We start from the raw sequence: 19,186 nt of genomic DNA, 5'->3' as shown, positions 1-19,186 counted from the left end.
CACCCAATTTGATTGGTCTTGAGGGATTTCTTCGTTTATCATGGCAACCCGTCCCTCACACATCCATCCCGCATTGACGAAGCTTTCATCAATGTGACACAAGGGGACCCCTTTCACTTGCAGCCCCTAAGGCTGACCCTTGCTTCTCTCCCTCCTATCTAAGGCAATCCTTCTCATGTCAGCGTGCGTAGGCTGGTATCCCAACTTGAAACTTCTATGATTCTGTGTGAACTTTACTAGACTTGCTATGCCATTCCCATTCTAGCCCAAACCCATTCCGGGCTCATATCCGTGCCCCAACATCACCCGAACTACCATCAAAGCGGCACCAGATGAGCACGGCTGCACCGGGGGAGACTCCACGTAAGCATTGCTCACAACTTCCAATGCTTGAAAGGATGTTTCCAAGGACTCCTCCGCAGCCTCCACATAATGCGTAGAAGAAGGACAACTCACAAGTATGTCTTTTTCTCCCGAAACTATAATCAATTGTCCCTCCACCACGAACATTAACTTCTGATGTAGTGTTGACGGGACCACCTCAATCGAATGAATCCAAGGTTGGCCTAATAAGCAGTTGTAGGCAGGATTTATGTCCATTACTTGTGCCGCAACCTACCCTTCGGCGGGAGGGCGACGCTGGACTCACGGGTGCGTCTTCCAAGAAAGGAATACGCGCGGAGTTGCCATCAACGTTTATTTGAGGAAAACGTCGGAAAAACTGGAAAAGACGTGGTCTATGAAATTTAAGCGAAAGGTTTGAGAGTTGTATTTACGCACAAGGAAGGTATTAGCACCCCACAAGTCCGTCACAAGAGACGACATCCTTTAATCAAATGTGTAAATATGACTTCAATTTATGTTATCTTCCCCTTTTTCACGTTCCTATGCCTTTTTATGCCTTTTATATATTTTTTATCTTTTTATGGTCGACGAGGGTGTTTCCCTTGCTCCTACGTATTCCTCAATTGTGTTAAGGAAATCAGACCTACGTAGTTCTTTGAGAATCAAACGTTGGTTAAATTGTTTTTATCCTTTTTTGCAAAAATATGTTTTTATTGAATGAAAGGTCATTTAAGGTGTTGGACCATTAAACAATCTTTCGATTCTTTTGAAAGGAGAGAAAATATTAAGGAATTGGACCATTAATGATCTCTTGTTATTTTTTGCAAGAGGTAATAAAACTACGTGTTGATTTTAGGCTTTTTTAGAAATCTACGTTTAACCAATAAAGGCGGAAAAGACCATTTTAAGGCGTTGGACCTTAAAACTGGCTTTTTTAGGTGATGACAAAAGTTTGATTTATGAATTGATTTTAGCCTTAGTTTCACTTTGGTTATTAGTCAATTCGATTAAGAAAGAAAAATCCCAAAGAAAAACGTCCGATTGATTTTTTTGATTATTTTACTAAAAGATATTTTTTGATTTATATTATTATTTTCCTTCTTTTTGGTTTTAAACGTCGTTACGGCATGATGATTTCATTTTAACAGAAATTAAAAGGTGTTACAATACGAATGATCGGTGGAAATTTATTTTATTTTTTATTAGGCGAGAAAATGACTTAAATAAATGACTAAAGCATGTCAAAAGGGGGTACGGAAAGTAAATAAAAATAAAAGCACACGAAACAAATGAGGACCACTAAGGGTACATAGAATGAATTGAAAAGTTCAATTTCGGGAACTTACCTGTTGAAGACCGAAGAAGGACGAAGAACGAACGAAGAACGGCGGAAAATCTTCGCGAAATCACCCACGGAAACGTTTCGGAAGCGTTACGAAAGCGCCTCGGCTTGGATTTTCTTCACGGAAACAATTTTTCTCGCTAATTTTAAGTGATTCTCAGATACCAGGAGGGTTGAACATTTTTGTTCTTCCCTCCTTCCCCTATTTATAAGAAAACAAAGGAGAAGCTTGCCACCCAGCTCGCCCAGGCGAGCTAGGTTGGTTCCTCCAGAAGGCACCGCCTTTTGGGAAACTTCCTGGAAGGTCCAAGTGGGCTTGGTTGCTATTTGCACCCCCCTGTTTACTAAATACACCCCTTTCCTTTTTTTTGCTGATTCTTTTTTATTAACGTTATGGAACCTTACGAATTACGTAACGATACTTGTTTCTTTCCGTAATGTCACGAAACCTTACGGATTATGCAATCATCCCTTCTTTGGCTTCCGGAATGTTATGGAACTTTACGGATTGCGCATTAACACTTCCTTTTGACTTCCGAGATGTCATGGAACTTCACAGATTGTGCAAGAATGCTTCCTTTTGACTTCAGGCATGTCACAGAACTTCACGAATTGCCTAACGATGGGTGCCAAGTACCTCAAAGTGGTCAAACGAGGGTCGCATCCCAACAAACGAATGGTCCCCAGACGAAATTAGGGTATGACAGTTGTCCCTCTTTACTTGTCTTTTATTGGAGATAAAAGGGAAGTAAAGATAAGACACTAATTTTGTTCGAGCGAAACACCATTTGGCCGGTCAATCTCCCTGCCAGCGGAACATGCAAAAATTTTGAAAATTGTAGAAGCAAGGCTTTATGGTGAATGTGATTCAAAGGTGTTTTGATGATAACAATAATGACAATAAAAAATGATGACAAAGGTGATGAACAAAAAGCTCAAAGATCAAAGAACAACTCAAGTGAATCAAGAACAAGTCAAGAGTTCAAGAATCAAGAACAAGTCAAGAGTTCAAGAATCAAGAAGAATTCAAGACTCAAGAAGAAAGCCTAGAATCAAGAATCAAGATTCAAGATTCAAGATCTCAAGAATCAAGATCAAGATTCAAGACTCAAGATTCAATAATGAAGAAAAGACTCAATCAAGATAAGTATTAAAAAGTATTTTTCAAAACATTGAATAGCACATGAGTTTTTGACAAAACCTTTACCAAAGAGTTTTTACTCTCTGGTAATCGATTACCATATTGTTGTAATCGATTACCAGTAGCAAAATGAGTTTGAAAAAGTTGTCAAACTGAATTTACAACGTTCCAAATATTTTCAAAAGGCTGTAATCGATTACAATGTTTTGGTAATCGATTACCAGTGTCCTTGAACGTTGAAATTCAAATTTAAATGTGAAGAGTCACATTGTTTCACTCAAAAGCTTTGTGTAATCGATTACACTTATTTGGTAATCGATTACCAGTGTTTGTTTCTGAAAAATCTAATGATGTAACTCTTCAAAAAGGTTTTGACTTTTTCAAATGGGTTTTAAGTTTTTCTAAAAGTTATAACTCTTCTGAATGGTCTTCTTGACCAGACATGGAGAGTCTATAAAAGCAAGGCTTTGTTTTGCATTTCAACAATCTTGAATACTTTTCCAATCATTTCATTACAATCCTTTACAAGCCTTGAATCTCTTTGAACTTCTTTTTCTTCTTTGTACCAAAAGCTTTTCAAAGTTTTCTGGTTTTTCTAAACCTTGAAAACTTGTGCTATTCATCCTTTTCATTCTCTTCTCCCTTTGCCAAAAAGAATTCGCCAAGGACTAACCACCTGAATTCTTTTTGTGTCTCTCTTCTCCCTTTTCCAAAAGAACAAAGGACTAACCGCCTGAATTCTTTTGTGTCTCCCTTCTCCCTTGTCAAAGAATTCAACACGACACAGTCTGAGAATTCTTTTGATTCTTCCCATTCCCTAATACAAAAGCGTTCAAAGGTTTAACCGCCTGAGAATTCTTTTGTATCCCCATTCACAAAGTATCAAAGGTTTAACAGCCTGAGATCTTTGTCTTAACACATTGGAGGGTACATCCTTTGTGGTACAAGTAGAGGGTACATCTACTTGGGTTTAACTGAGAACAAGAGAGGGTACATCTCTTGTGGATCAGTTCTAGTGGAGGGTACATCCACTAGGGTTTCAAAGAGAACAAGGGAGGGTACATCCCTTGTGGATCTTTGCTTGTAAAAGGATTTTTACAAGGTTGAAAGAATTCTCAAGGACCGCAGGTCGCTTGGGGACTGGAGGTAGGCACGGGTTGTTGCCGAACCAGTATAAAAACTCTTGTGTGTTTGTTTCCTTCTTCCCTACTCTTTTACTTTCCGTTGTGCATTTAATTTTCACTTTTACTTTCTGTTAAGTTTCTCTTCTACTCCATATTCTCTTAACAACATAAGTAAAAGCCTTAGAAGAGTAATTTTTTAATTAGTAAAGGTTTAGGAATAATTAATTCAACTCCCCCTTCTTAATTATTCTGAGGCCACTCGATCCAACAAAAATGATCAGTACCAAACGACCAACATCATCCTGATACTGTCGAGTTCGTTCCTCTTGGTTGACACAAGGCACAAAATGACCATAATTTGTCTCTACGTGTCTTCCGACACGATCGAGCCTGGGTGGCGAGGCGCAGAATGACCATAATTTGTCTCTGCGTGCCATCAGACACGATCGCCTCTGGACGGCGAAAAGGTGTGGGGGAATGACCATAATTTGTCTCCGCCCACCTCTCGACTCACGTCCCTGAATGACAAAGGGCGCATAATGACCATAATTTGTCTCTACGCGATTATTACTCGACTTGCTGCTCCTGAAGGACAAAGGGCGCAAAATGACCATAATTTGTCTCTACGCGTTTATCACTCGACTTGCTGCTCTTGAATGACAAAGGGCGCAGAATGACCATAATTTGTCTCTGCGCGTTTATCACTCATCGAGTCTTACAGATAGCAAAAGCGTGCGGATGACCATAATTTGTCTCCGCATGTCATCGGGCCCGCCGCCTCTGGATGACAAAAGGTTCAAAGTACCCACCTAGCTGTAGCCATGAATAATTTTGCATGTTGTTTCCAAATCATCATTGTTATGCGTGCCTCGTGGAAATAATATGGAAATTCAACCCGAGACCGACACCTTGACACACGAATTTGTTTTGCCCTAAATATCAAGATCGGGCTCGCCCGATGAAAAGACCATGTTGAGACACAACCTTAGGCTACTTTGAACCTTGGCCTATGAAAAGAATCCTCATCCTTTCCCCCGAAGAAAAGGACAGCAGAATCTCCTCAAGGGAGAGCAAATAACGAATGCTAAAACCTGAATTCCCAAAGGAATAAATGAAAAGAAAGAAAAGGAAGAAATGAGAACAGAGGAAAAGAAGGATTCCCGATCAAAGATCGGAAGAAAGTAAAAAGGAAAAGATCGGAGGAAAACAGAATAATTCCCGATCAATAAAGGAAAGGGAATAGAAGATCTTCTGACCAGATAAATTTTCGGCAGGGGAAATGACTGCCGGCAAAGGAAAACCCATTTTTTAAGTGGTTCTTCCTTTGGGATTGCCATTCAAAGTCGCTCCCGACTGGCGGTATCCCACCCCACATAAACAAAGAAGAAAGGACTGAAACACCCAGCTTCCTCTCCAAAAACACTACCTTCGAGAAAATCCTATTGATTCGTGATCGTGCGTATGATCTTTTGGTTCGATAGGAAATCATGTGCAGAATAAAGTCATGGTGCAGTTATGGTTTGGGATTAGGGTAAAACACTTGCCTGTGTCAGTTTTTATACACTATGAGTGATTTTATTCCCAGTTTCAGTTGGACTCGACATTTCCCCTGAATGTTCATTTAAAAGCTAAATGTTGACATCCTGCCCTTCATTTTCAGTTACAAGGAAAATTAATTTTTGCATGGGTATATTGTTTCTCTAAGATATGGTGCTCTCGCGAATAATTTATTTTTCTTTGCTAAAAGCATGTTCGCCTTTTTAGGTGAAAAACCCGGTGGACCATATCCTCCACCCTCAAATCTTGTTCGGAGACTCATGAATTGATTGCCTAGCGCTGTTCATGTGTCCTCCACCATCGAGTCTGGAGCCCCACGAATTGATTGCCTAGCGCTGTTTGCCTATCCTCCACCCTCAAATCTTATTCGAAGACCCATGAATTGATTGCCTAGCACTGTTCATGTGTCCTCCACCATCGAGTCTGGAGCCCCGCAAATTGATTGCCTAGCGTTGTTCGCCTATCCTCCACCCTCAAATCTTATTCGGAGACCCATGAATTGATTGCCTAGCGCTGTTCATGTGTCCTCCACCATCGAGTCTGGAGCCTCGTGAATTGATTGCCTAGTGCTGTTCGCATATCCTCCACCCTCAAATCTTATTCGGAGACCCATGAATTGATTGCCTAGCGCTGTTCATGTGTCCTCCGTTATCAAGCACGGAGCCTCCGGTGACTGGGAAATGTGTTTTTTGGTTATTTTCCCGATCGGTTCCTTCGCCAAACATGTGTATATGTATATATTTGTGTTATTGGTGTTTTTCGTTGTTTGTGTTTGTTTTGTGTTGTGCAGAGAAAGAAGAAGGAGAGATGGAAGTCGTCATAGACTAATCACAGAGAGAGCGAAGACGGACGAAATCAGTGTTTTATCTTTGCTTTCCTCTAATCTCCGATAAAAAGGTAAGTAAAGAGGGGCAATTGTCATACCCTAATTTCTTATGGGGTTTATTGTTTGATAGCATGCAACCTTTGATTGACCGCTTCGAGGTACTTGGAACCTTTTGTTGCACAATACGTGAAGCTCCGAGAGATGCTGGAAATCAAAAGGAGGCATTGTTATGCAATCTGTGAAATTCCGTAACGTGCCAAAAATCAAAAGGAAGTGTTGTTGCGCAATTTGTGAGTTTCTGTAACATTCCAAAAGCTAAAAAGGGAGTAATTACATGACCCGTGAGGTTCCGTAACCTTACGGAAAGAAAACAATTATCGTTACGAAATTCGTAAAGTTTCGTAACGTTACGGAAAAAGAATCACCAAAAAAAGCAAAGGGGGTATATTTAGTAAAAAAAAGGTGCAAATAGAAACCAGGCCCACTTGGGCCTTCCAGATTCTTCCTCCAGAAGGCGGTTGCTTCTGGAGGAAGCAACCTGGCTCGCCTGGGCGAGCTGGGTGGCAAGCTCCTCCCCTATTTTGCTATAAATAGAGGGAGGAGTGAAGAAGGAAGGGGTTCAGCCTTCTTGGCACTTCGTATTCACTTGAAATTAGTGGGGAAAATTGTTTCCATGAAGAAAATCCAAGCCGAGGCACTTCCGTAACGTTTCCACGGGTGATTTCGCAAAGATTTTCAACCGTTCTTCATCATTTATCATTCGTTCTTCGTCGTTCTTTGGTCTTCAACCGGTAAGTTCCCAAAATCGAACTTTTCAATTCATTCTATGTACCCGTGGTGGTCCTCATTTGTTTCGTGTACTTTTATTCTCGTTTCATTTACTTTCCGTATCCCCTTTTGACATACTTCAGTCATCTACTTAAGTCATTTTCTCGCCTAATCAAAAAATAAAATAAATTTTCACCGATCATTTGATTTGTAATATTCGTTAATTTCCATTAAAATGAAATCCGATCATTCGGTTATGCCGTAACCACGTTGGAAACCAAAAAGAGATAAAATAAAAATATAATAATCAAAAAATATCTTTTAGTAAAATAAACCAAAAACAAATCAATCGGACGTTTCTCTTTGGGATTTCTCTTTCTTGATTGAATTGACTAATAACTAAAGTGAAACTAAGGCTAAAATCAACTTGCAAAGTCAAGCTCGTCCGCAAAAAATCACTAAAAAGGATTTTAAGGTTTGATACCTCAGTTTTTCTCACCAAGTAAAAAATGGATCATTTTAAGGTCCAACGCCTTAAAATGACCACCTTCCAAGTAAAAAGAATCGCTTGACTCACCCTTAAAAAAGAACTACGTAGGTCTGATTTCCTCTTCGATGGAGGGTACGTAGGAGCAAGAGCCCCGCTTTTGTCGACCACAAAAAATAAAAAGATAAAATTTTAGGTACACAATTTCACACAATTCTAAAATTAAGGTTGTTGTCCTTTGGGACAAACATGAGAGGTGCTAATACCTTCCTCAAACGTAAATACAACTCCCGAATCTGGAATATTCTTCATGACCGATTTCCTTCGGTTTTGCCGATGTTTTCCATAAATAAACGTTGGTGGCGACTCCGTGCATTTTCCTCTTTTGGAAGATGCACCCGTGAGCCTCGCCTCGCTCGCCCGCAAAAGGGTAGGTTGCGACACCCATCATTCTAGATTTAGATCTGGTGCGATAGGGATGCCTTGGGGCGCATTTAGTTATGGTGTTTTTTCCTAAAAAACCAAACGTGAGTAGTAGGTAAAGAAAAATGAATGCATGCTAGAGATAAAATGCGGGAGTGATTTGATTCGCACCGATCTTTGGAGTAAAAACATGGGATAAACTCATTTTATTCAAAAATTTATAACTAGTCAAGATCCGAGTGACCGTACAAACTTCCTAGCAGTTTCTAATTATATAGGCCATTAAATCTATCATATGTTGACAATAGCCGAGAAGTCCGTGGATCTCCTCGGGGGCGGAGTAGGTGTCCGCCATCGCTTTGGCCTTGGCTAGCAATCGGGGAAGTTCTTGACTCCCATTCAAGGTAAGAGTAAATCGGTCCATCCATATTGTTGCCTCTTGATGTAACGAGTTGATCACCCTTCCTCTAGCCTCATTTTCCGCGTACACTCAGGCATACTCGTCCGCCACTTTATGCTCGTGGGTGGTGGCTAGATTTAGCTCTTCTTGGTATTTGCTGACGATAGCTAACATGTTGGTCTCTGTCTCGCATAACCGTTGAGACAAGTTTCTTTTGGACCTTGAGCAAACCTTCAACTCATCTTTCAAGATCAAACTGTCTACTCGTGATTGGTCCCTTTCCTCTCTTCGGAGCTTAAGCTCGTTGGTGCTGCCCCACAGAGCCCCTCGGAACTTGTTCCGACCGTGCTCTTCCCTACGAGCCCTCTTGGTCTCTTGTTCCAAGGCCTTGGTGGTAGTTATATTTATATCTCTCAGTTCAGCATTCTCCTTTCGGATCTTCAGAACTACTGATTTGAACCTTTCTTTGACTGTTTGGGCTTGCTCGAGTTCTGCCCTAACGACCTGCACCTCTTCGTCTTCCTCTGGTGCATCAGCTTCCTCCCTTTTAGCGGTTCTCAAACTCGGGAGCCAATCCAAACCTTGCACGTCGGCTTTCAAACATTTACGGTAGCCACCGATGGGCCCATTCTTACTGCCCCTGAGTTCTATTTCCTTCTTTTGCACCACCTCCCATGCCTTGCGGACTTTCTGAAGTGTCTCCACGTTGGTCTTATTGAAACCTCGTGAAATGACAGGCGCGAGCTCTTCCTCTAGTGGTGCCCCTCTCATGGGGTAGCCAAGTTTCCTTATAGCAAGAACGGGATTGTAACTGATGCAACCCCTTGTCCCCATCAAGGGAACATTCGGAAATCCTCCACACGAAATAAGAACCCCGGTTCTTCCTTCTTTCCATCGAGGGAACCAGTTGACAGACGCTTCTTCTTTGTTTGCTAAGAGTCGGTCCCAATTTGCCCCTCCTTTCTCTGTGCATGAATGGTGGCTTTCTAGCGGGCAAGCATGCCTCACCTCTTGGCGAAAAAGGTGCGAAACCAACCATACATAAAGAGCTGAAGTACAACAAACAATCCTCGTACTGCTCTTCTCACATCTTCGGTCGAAGGTGTCATATAGGTTGGCTAGCATAGCGACAACCGAGCTTTCCTTGTGGTCATGATAGGTAAGAAAAGCGTCGATCGCTGCTAGGTCCACCAACCCATCCATATTTGGAAAGAGGACTCCTCCAAAGATCAACAGTGCGAGAATGTCTATGAACGGGGCCCATTCGCCTCTACCTACCAAGATTCTTGCTTTTGCCTCCAAACATTTTCTCGGTATTCCAACCACCCCATTTTCGAGTTGCTTTCTGTGGTCTAATTCCTGCGCTGAGATTTGGACTATCTTAGAAATTCTAGCTAATGAGGGATAGAACCCTTAGAATAGGTATGGTCTCCTTCCCCCTAGAGGACATCCTAGGATCTCTTTAAATTCTTCCACCATGGGTGATAGCTGGAAGTCCCCAAAAGTGAAGCATCTCAACGGCTGATCATAATACTGGGCGAGGGAGGCAATGGCCTCTGTGGAGACTTCTGCCATGGCTAGGTCCCAGATTTTATCGTAAGCTGTGCGAAAAGCTTGCCGCTAGAGCTGACCCATCAACTGCCCTAACTCTTTTAGACTGGTGATTCCTAGGCTCTTGACCTTGACTTAATAGAACCTCTTTTTAAGCGAAGGCGTTTGACTTGATCCCATGTTTTACTAAATTGAAACAAAACCTAGTGCAAATCAAAACTCTGACATCTATCATGGGAGGAATGGATGAATGCATGAAGAAATGCATATGATATAGATGCAATTTATGAATACGGGAGCCTGGGAAATTGTCTCCTTCTTAGATACAACATCATGGGGTAGCACAGTGCCCAACGTATGTATTTAAGAAGGTGACACGGACCCTCCGATGGTTTGCCAAAGAAAGGGGATCAAGACAGAACCCGTGCATGATGCATATGCGAAAGGCACAACACGGGGATGTACATAGTACGACAATATTCACAACCAAATATAAGCAAAGGGGCACATGACACTTAGGACTACATGCATGGCAGTGTGAAAAATGGCAGGCAGCGTGTTTGCTCCGTGCCCCTATTTTAGGGACCTACATGGGAGGGATTTAAAGGGCTTTTAGTGATAATTCCCAAGGTGATCATATCTCTCTTGATGGTCTCTAGAGGTATCATCCCCTTCGAAGAACATATTGCAGCAATAGGGACTACTAGCAACAATATGTTATCAAAGAGAAAAAACTCTAGATGAGGGTTCACTGTAATCAAGCAAGTCGGAGACTTAGCATGATCACAGATTCACCTCCACTCCTTATGTTCCCATGAACCTGGGTATAGGGCCCTTTTTCAACTCACCGTGTGTGCAAATAGTGTTGGTGTTTGTGTGCATCAAATGAATAAATTTTTACCTCATGCATACATTTTAAAACGCACTAAAAGCATCAAAGAGTTATATATACAAGAACATAAGAAAAATAAAGGGAAACCAACAAAGGAGAAAGTCATGATAAAACATTGCACAAGATTAAATGGCCTAACTCTCTAAAAATAGTCCCCAGTGGAGTCGCCAACTGTTGCAACCTACCCTTCGGTGGGAGGGCGACGTGGGACTCACGTGTGCGTCTTCCAAGAAAGGAATACGCGCGGAGTCGCCACCAACGTTTATTTGAGGAAAACCTCTGAAAAACTGGAAAAGACGTGGTCTACGAACTTTAAGCGAAAGGTTCGGGAGTTGTATTTACGCACGGGGAAGGTATTAGCACCCCACACGTCCGTCACAAGAGACGACAGCCTTTAATCAAATGTGCAAATATGACTTCAATTTATGTTATCTTCCCCTTTTTCACGTTCCTATGCCTTTTTATGCCTTTTATATATTTTTTAGCTTTTTATGGTCGACGAAGGTGTTTCCCTTGCTCCTACGTATTCCTCAATTGTGTCAAGGAAATCAGACCTACGTAATTCTTTGAGAATCAAACATTGGTTAAATTGTTTTTATCCGTTTTTGCAAAAATATGTTTTTATTGAATGAAAGGTCATTTAAGGTGTTGGACCATTAAACAATCTTTCGATTCTTTTGAATGGAGAGAAAACATTAAGGAATTGGACCATTAATGATCTCTTGTTATTTTTTGCAAGAGGTAATAAAACTACGTGTTGATTTTAGGCTTTTTTAGAAATCTACATTTAACCAATAAAGGCGGAAAAGACCATTTTAAGGCGTTGGACCTTAAAACTGGCTTTTTTAGGTGATGACAAAAGTTTGATTTATGAATTGATTTTAGCCTTAGTTTCACTTTGGTTATTAGTCAATTCGATTAAGAAAGAAAAATCTCAAAGAAAAACGTCCGATTGATTTTTTTTATTATTTTACTAAAAGATATTTTTTTATTATTACATTATTATTTTGCCTTTTTTTGGTTTTAAACGTGGTTACGGCATGACCGAACGGTAGGATTTCTTTTTTACAGAAATTAAAAGGTGTTACAATACGAATGATCGGTGGAAATTTATTTTATTTTTGATTAGGCGAAAAAATGATTTAAATAAATGACTAAAGCACGTCAAAAGGGGGTACGAAAAGTAAATAAAAATAAAAACACGCGAAACAAATGAGGACCACTAAGGGTACATAGAATGAATTGAAAATTTCGATTTCGAGAACTTACCGGTTGAAGACCGAAGAACGATGAAGAACGGCGGAAAATCTTCGCCAAATCACCCACGGAAACGTCTCGGAAGCGTTACGGAAGCGCCTCGGCTTGGATAAGAAGGAGAAGCTTGCCACCCAGCTCGCCTGGCGAGCTAGGTTGCTTCCTCCAAAAGGCACCATCTTATGGAGAACTTCCTAGAAGGCCCAAGTAGGCCTGGTTTCTATTTGCACCCCCTGTTTACTAAATACACCCCTTGCCTTTTTTTGCTGATTCTTTTTCCGTAACGTTACGGAACCTTACAAATTACGTAATGATACTTGTTTTCTTTCCGTAATGTCACGAAACCTTACGGATTACACAATCATCCCTTCTTTGTCTTCCAGAATGTTACGGAACTTTACGGATTGCGCATTAACACTTCCTTTTGACTTCCGGCATGTCACGAAACTTCACAAATTGCCTAACGATGGGTGCCAAGTACCTCGAAGTGGTCAAACGAGGGTCGCATTCCAACAAACGGATAATCCCCAGACGAAATTAGGGTATGACAACTTGGAAGGTAATTTGGCACACATGGGGTCCGATTTAAATCGGGAGATCAATCTCCCCCCTTACATCCCAGCAGCTACCGTCGAAAGCCTGCACTACCATGGAGCTTGGTCTTAGGTGTGATGCATTAAAGGGTAGCTTTTTCAAAGTAGCCTTGGGCATGACATTGAGGGAAGAGCCATTGTCAATAAGCACTTTGGCCACTATATGGTCCAAACATTTGATAGATACATGCAAGGCTCTGTTGTGTCCCTTGCCCTCGATGGGTATTTCTTTGTCGGCGAATGTGAGGTAGTTGTTGGCCATGATGTTGTTGATTATACCTCCTAAACCCTCCACTAATATGTCTTGTGCTATGTGGGCTTCGTTCAAGATTTTGACCAATAACACCCGATGAGGCTCGAAGTTCATAAGGATCCCTAACAAAGAGATACTAGCTGGGGTCTTGTTTAGTTGTTCAATCACCTTGAACTCACTTTGTTGGATGATTCTCAAGAACTCGGTTGCTTCTTCAGTGGATATTCCCTTTTTGCTGAAGTCGTCCTCTTGCTTGGCAAACCTTCCAACCGGGACCTTGTCATTCGGAATCAGGCCCTCCTTATCGCTCTCTTCCACGCCCGCCTTTGCTTTCCCCTTTGGGTATTTGGATCGCACCGGGAGTTCGGGTGCTATGAAGATCTGCCCGCTACGAGTCATGCCACTCGTACCGGATATGTTTGTGACCTTAGTAGAGGATAGATCATCTTTAAAACATACGACAGATGCATCCCTCCTTCCGTCAGGCCCTTGTGAGACATACTTCCATGACACTACCTTATCACTTTTGTAAGGGAAAGGCATAGGCTTCTTAACTTGGACGGGCTAGAAACCTTGGGGCTTCTATGTGGCAACGTCCCTAGTGAAGTGGATCACCAATAGTTTGGGTTTGCTCGGGCTCTTATCAACCGACTGCATGCACACATCCCCTTCCCTTTTTCTTGCGCTACAAACTTCAATTAGGCCTTTATCCATCATCCCTTGTAGCAATTATTCCGCCACCAGGCACATCTCCACGTCGTGTGATGTCCCCGGATGTATTCAACTAGAATCTCTCTTGTCTCTATTGAGGAAAATCATACCCGCTTCACGCAGCGCTTCCAATATGAACCTCCTAGAGGTTAACACGTCTTCCATCCGCTTCAGCCCCCCAGGTTCACACTCTTCCACCGCATTAACTGTCAACCCTCCATGACTAGCGAGGGGTGTAGAAGCAAGCTTCATGATGACGAATCAAGTTAATTCAAGAAGTTTTGATAATGACAAAGATGTTGACAAAAATACCAAAGAATGATTTCAAGAATAAATCAAGAACAAATTCAAGAATCAAGAGAAGTTTGATTTCAAGATTCAAGAAAAGATGATTTCAAGTTCCAAGAGAAGAAATAAAGAAGACTTCACAAGGGAAGTATTGAAAAGATTTTTCAAAAAACAAACATAGCACAGTTTTGTTTTTCAAAAGAATTTTTCTCAAAATTTTCTAAGTTACCAGAGTTTTCACTCTCTGGTAATCGATTACCAGTTTCCTATAATCGATTACCAGTGGCAAAGTTTGATTTCAAAAGCTTTTAACTGAATTTACAATGTTCCAATTGATTTCAAAATGGTGTAATCGATTACAAGATATTGGTAATCGATTACCAGTGTATCTGAATGTTGGAATTCAAATTCAATTGTGAAGAGTCACATCCTTTCATGAAATGCTTTGTGTAATCGATTACCAGTGACAAGTTTTAAACAAAAATCAAAAGATATAACTCTTCCAATGGTTTTCAGATTTTTCTAAAGGTTATAACTCTTCCAATGGTTTTCATGACCAAACTTGAAAAGTCTATAAAAGCAAGACCTTGATTTGCATTTGAAAAAGACTTACAACCTTTACCAACAACTTTTCCAGATATTCTTTTACAACCTTTGAATCTCTCTAAACATCTTCTTCTTCTTCTTCCTTTGCAAAAGTCTTTCTTAAGTTTTCTGGTTTTTTCAAACCTTGAAAACAGAAGTGTGCTATATCTTTTATCCTCTTCTTCCTTTGCCAAAAAGAATTCGCCAAGGACTAACCGCCTGAATTATTTTTGTGTCTCTCTTCTCCCTTTTCCAAAAGAATGAAGGACTAACTGGCTGAATTCTTTTGTATCTCCCTTCTCCCTTGTCAAAGAATTCAAAATGACACAGTCTAAGAATTCTTTTGATTCTTCCCTTTCCCTTATACAAAAGATTTCAAAGGACTAACCGCCTGAGAACTTGGTCTTAACACATTGGAGGGTACATTCTTTGTGGTACAAGTAGAGGGTACATCTACTTGGGTTGTTGTGACTGAGAACAAGAGAAGGTAGATCTCTTGTGGATTAGTTCTAGTGGAGGGTACATCCACTAGGTTGTTCAAAGAGAACAAGGGAGGGTACATCCCTTGTGAATCTTTGCTTGTAAAGGACTTTACAAGGTTGAAAAGAAATCTCAAGGACTGCAGGTCGCTTGGGGACTAGATGTAGGCATGGGTTGTTGCCGAACCAGTATAAAACTCTTGTGTTTGTCTTCTTCTTCCCTACACTCTTTAATTTCCGTTGTGCACTTTAATTATCGCTTTTACTTTTGGTTAAGTTTCCATTTCTGTTATTTACTTTCTTAACATTATAGTAAAAGCCTAAGAAGGATAATTTTTAATTAGTAAAGGTTCGTTAATAATTAATTCAACCCCCCTTCTTAATTATTCCGAGGCCACTTGATCCAACAAGGGGATTAGTCCTTACATTCGGGTTGTCCTCTTGAAACGTCAGCCACCCCACATCAATCAAAATCTATACCTTGTGTTTGAAGGCCATGCATTGCTCTATTGAATGCCCTAGGACACCCCCGTGATAGGCGCAAGTTGCATTGGGGTTGTACCATCGAGGGAAGGGAGACTGGTAGATCTTCCTGGGGTTCACTACAACTATCTGGTTGGTGATCAAGGATGGTAGCAGGTCAGCATATGGCATTGGTATCAGGGTGAATTCTACAGGCTTCCTTGCTGGAAAATTCCTTCCCGGATTGGTGCTTGCGATTGGATTGGTGTTGTCAGCGGGACGAGATTGTGCGGGAAACAAGTTTTGTGGGGGAGGCCTTTGTGGTTAAGTGGGCAATCTTTGGTTGACGGGCACACATGCATACAGTAAACATGATATCCGGTCTACTAGCAGATAAATAGAGAAGAGATCCAATCATTCCTCGATATTGTTTCATGTCTATAGACTGACCAGATTCATCTTTATCTAAGTAACTGCCAGTACTCATAGGTGTAGCCATGTGCTTTGCACTTTCCATCCCAAATCTTTTGATCAATTCTTTGAAGTATTTTGCTTGATTGACAAATATACCTTCTTTAGTTTGCTTGATTTGTAACCCCAGGAAGTAGTTTAGTTCTTCCATCATTGACATTTCAAATTCACTTTGCATATCAAGAGAGAACTCCTTGCACAGTGAATCATTAGTGGATCCAAAGATTATATCATCAACATATATTTGAACTAATAGAATATCATCATGTTTTCTCTTTATGAACAGTGTGGTATCCATTTTTCCTCTAGAAAAATCTTTTTCTAAAAGAAATTTGCTTAGACGTTCATACCATGCCCTAGGGGCTTGTTTCAAACCATATAATATAAAGCCTTTTTCAATCTATAAACATGATTTGGCTTATCTGACATTTCAAAACCTGGGGGTTGATCAACATATACTTCTTGTCATACCCTAATTTCGTCCGGGGACCTTTGCTTGATGACATGCAACTTTTGTTTGGTCCTTGTGAGGTGCTTGGCACCCATCATTAGGCAATTTGTGAAATTCCGGGACATGCCGGAAAACAAAAGAAAATATTGATGCACAATCCGTAAGGTTCCGTGACACACCGGAAATCAAATGGAAGCATCGTTGCACAATTAGTGAGGTTTCGTAACATTCCGTAAGTCAAAAAGGGGATGATTATGTAATCCGCAAGGTTCCGTAACATTACGGAAAGAAAACAAGTATCGTTACGAAATTCGTAAGTTTCCGTAACTTTACGAAAAAAGAATCACCAAAAAAAGGTCGGGGGTGTACTTAGTAAAAATGGGGGTGCAAATAGCGACCAGGCCCACTTGGGCCCTCCAGAAGATTCCTCCAGAAGGCTGTTGCTTCTGGAGGAAGCAACCCTGCTCGCCTGGGCGAGCTGGGTGGCAAGCTTCTCCCCCAATTTTCTATAAATAGGGGTAGAAGTGAAGTGGAAAAGGGTTCAGCCCCTTAGGCACTTCTCTCTCTTTCGAATTTGCTTAGAAAAATTGTTTCCGTGAAGAAAATCCAAGCCGAGGCGCTTCCGTAACGTTTCCGTAACGTTTCCGTGAGTGATTTCACGAAGGTTTTCGACCGTTCTTCGACGTTCTTCATTCGTTCTTCATCGTTCTTCGGTCTTCAACGGGTAAGTATCTCGAGCCAAGCTTTTCGATTCATTCTATGTACCCGTGGTGGTCCACATTGTGTTTCGTGCATTTTCCTTCTCGTTTTCATTTACTTTCCGTACCCCTTTTGACGTGCTTAAGCCATTTTATTTAAGTCATTTCTCGCTTAACCTAAAAATAAAATAAATTTCCACCGATCGTTTGAATTGTATTATCCGTTAACTTCGGTTAAAATGAATTCCGACCGTTCGGTCGTGTCGTAACCACATTGGAAATCAAAAAAAGAGGTAAAATAATAATATAATAATAAAAAAATACCTTTTAGTAAAATAAAGCGGAAAATCAATCGGACGTTTCCTCTTTGGGATTTCTCATTCTTAATCGAATTGACTAATAACTAAAGTGAAACTAAGGCTAAAATCCACTCGCCTAGTCAAGCTCGTCCACAAAAATAGGTTTTGGAAATTTATCATTTCAATTTCTTACTAAGTAAAATGGATCATTTTTAAGGTCCAACGCCTTAAAATGATCACCTTTCAAGTAAAAAAGAATCACTTGATTCACGCATAAGAAAGAACTACGTAGGTCTGATTTCCTCATCGCAATCGAGGAATACGTAGGAGCAAAGGGAAACACCCTTGTCGACCACAAAAAGAGAAAAATATAAAAAGGGTATAAAGGATATAAAGACATAAAAAGGGAACGTAAAAATCAAAGTCATGTTTGCACATTCGATTAAAGGCTGTCGTCCCTTGTGACGGACGTGTGGGGTGCTAATACCTTCCCCGTGCGTAAATACAACTCCCGAGCCTTTCACTTAAAAGTTCGTAGATCGCGTCTTTTCCGGTTTTTCCGACGTTTTCCTCAAATAAACGTTGGTGGCGACTCCGCGCGTATTCCTTTCGTGGAACACGCATCCCGCGAGTCACGCGTCGCCCTCCCGCGAGTCACGCGTCGCCCTCCCGCCGAAGGGTAGGTTGCGACACTTCTTCTTGAATTAAGCCATTTAGAAAAGCACTTTTAACATTCATTTGATAAAGCTTAAAATTCATTATGGATGCATAAGCTAAGACCATTCTAATGGCTTCTAATCTCGCAATTGGAGCATATGTTTCTTCATAAACATACATATATATGTTTTGTGAGGTATTTTTGCTATATACATGCATATCCAAGGTATCTTGCCACCTAAACATATATATATTTCATGAGATATTTTTGCTATATACATGCATATCCAAGGTATCTTGATACCTAAACATACATATATATATTTTGTGAGATATTTTTGCTATATGCATGCATATCCAAGGTATCTTGCCACCTAAACATACATATATATATTTTGTGAGGTATTTTTTTGTTTACATACATGCATATCTAAGGTATCTTTCTACCTAAACATACATATATATATTTTGTGAAGTATTTTTTTGTTTACATACATGCATATCTAAGGTATTTTCACTACCTAAACATACATATATATATTTTGTGAGGTATGACTACCTTCTGAGCTTGTGCTTGTTTTATTTAAATTCCCGGGATCATGAGCAACTAGGTGTGTCCTACTATGACTTGAGAAACAAAGGTGATCAAATAACAAGCAGAGATTTAAAAGGTACTAGGTTGCCTCCTAGTAGCGCTTCTTTAACGTCTTGAGCTGGACACCTGATGACTTGTCGGTCACGGACCTAGTACTTTGCTTACCTTTGGCTTTGGACTTGGTCACCTATTGGTCAGCCTTGTGTTGTAGGCAACACTCTAACCTTTTTGTGGATGAGCTGAGGTGAACTCCAGAGGTGGTGGCGGTGCGTCTGCTGCCCACTGTCGTGATGCCTTGCCCTGCGCCTACCTGGGGGCGCAGTACTTCTCGATGAAAGCCCTGTTAATAGGGGCCTGGTGACCTTGTTGGGGGCGACGAGCACTCAGTAGAACTGACAGAGGCCCGTAATCAGAGCTAGAAACCCTAAGACCCTGTTGGACTTCTCCGGGTCCACTGGGTGTCTTGCGGGCGCGATCCCTGCAAACAATAGATGACATCAGAAATTAGTTTGAACCATATGCATACTTACCTAT

This window comes from Glycine max, chromosome 10 (assembly GCF_000004515.6).
Source record: "Glycine max cultivar Williams 82 chromosome 10, Glycine_max_v4.0, whole genome shotgun sequence".
NCBI classification, from domain to species: Eukaryota; Viridiplantae; Streptophyta; class Magnoliopsida; order Fabales; family Fabaceae; genus Glycine; species Glycine max.
This window is presented reverse-complemented; position numbering follows the sequence as displayed.